Source organism: Bufo gargarizans, chromosome 9 (assembly GCF_014858855.1).
Source record: "Bufo gargarizans isolate SCDJY-AF-19 chromosome 9, ASM1485885v1, whole genome shotgun sequence".
Lineage (NCBI taxonomy): Eukaryota > Metazoa > Chordata > Amphibia > Anura > Bufonidae > Bufo > Bufo gargarizans.
In genome coordinates, this window is record NC_058088.1 from 17,917,680 (window position 1) to 17,920,885 (window position 3,206).

Sequence of the window (3,206 nt, forward strand, 5' to 3'; positions counted from 1 at the left end):
GAACTGCAGTGGAGTAAACACCTTAAAACCAAGGAAGTCACTCAGGCTCCCCCTGCTACCTCTTCTGCTGCTGCCGCCTCGGCCTCTTCTGCTGCTGCCGCCTCGGCCTCTTCTGCTGCTGCCGCCTCGGCCTCTTCCTCCGCCTCTGGAGGAACGTTGGCACCTGCCGCCCAGCAAACAGGGGATGTACCACCAACACCACCACCACCTCCGTCACCAAGCATCTCAACCATGTCACACGGCAGCGTTCAGCTCTCCATCTCACAAACATTTGAGAGAAAGCGTAAATTCCCACCTAGCCACCCTCGATCCCTGGCCCTGAATGCCAGCATTTCTAAACTACTGGCCTATGAAATGCTGTCATTTAGGCTGGTGGACACAGACAGCTTCAAACAGCTCATGTCGCTTGCTGTCCCACAGTATGTTGTTCCCAGCCGGCACTACTTCTCCAAGAGAGCCGTGCCTTCCCTGCACAACCAAGTATCCGATAAAATCAAGTGTGCACTGCGCAACGCCATCTGTGGCAAGGTTCACCTAACCACAGATACGTGGACCAGTAAGCACGGCCAGGGACGCTATATCTCCCTAACTGCACACTGGGTAAATGTAGTGGCAGCTGGGCCCCAGGCGGAGAGCTGTTTGGCGCACGTCCTTCCGCCGCCAAGGATCACAGGGCAACAGTCTTTGCCTCCTGTTGCCACCTCCTCCTACTCGACTTCCTCCTCCTCTTCTTCCACCTGCTCATCTAGTCAGCCACACACCTTCACCACCAACTTCAGCACAGCCCGGGGTAAACGTCAGCAGGCCATTCTGAAACTCATATGTTTGGGGGACAGGCCCCACACCGCACAGGAGTTGTGGCGGGGTATAGAACAACAGACCGACGAGTGGTTGCTGCCGGTGAGCCTCAAGCCCGGCCTGGTGGTGTGTGATAATGGGCGAAATCTCGTTGCAGCTCTGGGACTAGCCAATTTGACGCACATCCCTTGCTTGGCGCATGTGCTGAATTTGGTGGTGCAGAAGTTCATTCACAACTACCCCGACATGTCAGAGCTGCTGCATAAAGTGCGGGCCGTCTGTTCGCGCTTTCGGCGTTCACATCCTGCTGCTGCTCGCCTGTCTGCGCTACAGCGTAACTTCGGCCTTCCCGCTCACCGCCTCATATGCGACGTGCCCACCAGGTGGAACTCCACCTTGCACATGCTGGACAGACTGTGCGAGCAGCAGCAGGCCATAGTGGAGTTTCATCTGCAGCACGCACGGGTCAGTCGCACTACAGAACAGCACCACTTCACCACCAATGACTGGGCCTCCATGCGAGACCTGTGTGCCCTGTTGCGCTGTTTCGAGTACTCCACCAACATGGCCAGTGGCGATGACGCCGTTATCAGCGTTACAATACCACTTTTATGTCTCCTTGAGAAAACACTTAGGGCGATGATGGAAGAGGAGGTGGCCCAGGAGGAGGAGGAAGAGGGGTCATTTTTAGCACTTTCAGGCCAGTCTCTTCGAAGTGACTCAGAGGGAGGTTTTTGGCAACAGCAGAGGCCAGGTACAAATGTGGTCAGCCAGGGCCCACTACTGGAGGACGAGGAGGATGAGGTGGAGGAGGATGAGGATGAAGCATGGTCACAGCGGGGTGGCACCCAACGCAGCTCGGGTCCATCACTGGTGCGTGGCTGGGGGGAAAGGCAGGACGATGACGATACGCCTCCCACAGAGGACAGCTTGTCCTTACCCCTGGGCAGCCTGGCACACATGAGCGACTACATGCTGCAGTGCCTGCGCAACGACAGCAGAGTTGACCACATTTTAACGTGTGCGGACTACTGGGTTGCCACCCTGCTGGATCCACGCTACAAAGACAATGTGCCCACCTTACTTCCTGCACTGGAGCGTGATAGGAGGATGCGCGAGTACAAGCGCACGTTGGTAGACGCGCTACTGAGAGAATTCCCAAATGTCACAGGGGAACAAGTGGAAGCCCAAGGCCAAGGCAGAGGAGGAGCAAGAGGTCGCCAAGGCAGCTGTGTCACGGCCAGCTCCTCTGAGGGCAGGGTTAGCATGGCAGAGATGTGGAAACGTTTTGTCAACACGCCACAGCTAACTGCACCACCACCTGATACGCAACGTGTTAGCAGGAGGCAACATTTCACTAACATGGTGGAACAGTACGTGTGCACACCCCTCCACGTACTGACTGATGGTTCGGCCCCATTCAACTACTGGGTCTCTAAATTGTCCATGTGGCCAGAGCTAGCCTTTTATGCCTTGGAGGTGCTGGCCTGCCCGGCGGCCAGCGTTTTGTCTGAACGTGTATTCAGCACGGCAGGGGGTGTCATTACAGACAATCGCAGCCGCCTGTCTACAACCAATGTGGACAAGCTGACGTTCATAAAAATGAACCAGGCATGGATCCCACAGGACCTGTCCGTCCCTTGTCCAGATTAGACATTAACTACCTCCCCTTAACCATATATTATTGTACTCCAGGGCACTTCCTCATTCACTCCTATTTTTATTTTCATTTTACCATTATATTGCGAGGCTACCCAAATTTGAATGAATCTCTCCTCTGTCTGGGTGCCGGGGCCTAAATATATGCCAATGGACTGTTCCAATGTTGGGTGATGTGAAGCATGATTCTCTGCTATGACATGCAGACTGATTCTCTGCTAACGTGAAGCCTGATTGTCTGTTACGGGACCTCTCTCCTCTGCCTGGGTGCTGGGCCTAAATTTATGCCAATGGACTGTTGCAGTGGTGGCTGACGTGAAGCCTGATTCTCTGCTATGATATGAAGACTGATTCTCTGCTGACATGAAGCCAGATTGTCTGTTACGGGACCTCTCTCCTCTGCCTGGGTGCTGGGCCTAAATATCTGACAATGGACTGTTGCATTGGTGGCTGACGTGAAGCCTGATTCTCTGCTATGATATGAAGACTGATTCTCTGCTGACATGAAGCCAGATTGTCTGTTACGGGACCTCTCTCCTCTGCCTGTGTGCTGGGCCTAAATTTATGAAAATGGACTCTTACAGTGGTGGGTGACGTGAAGACTGATTCTCTGCTAGGATATGAAGACTGATTCTCTGCTGACATGAAGCCAGATTGTCTGTTACGGGACCTCTCTCCTCTGCCTGGGTGCTTGGCCTAAATTTATGACAATGGACTGTTGCAGTGGTGGCTGACGTGAAGCCTGATTC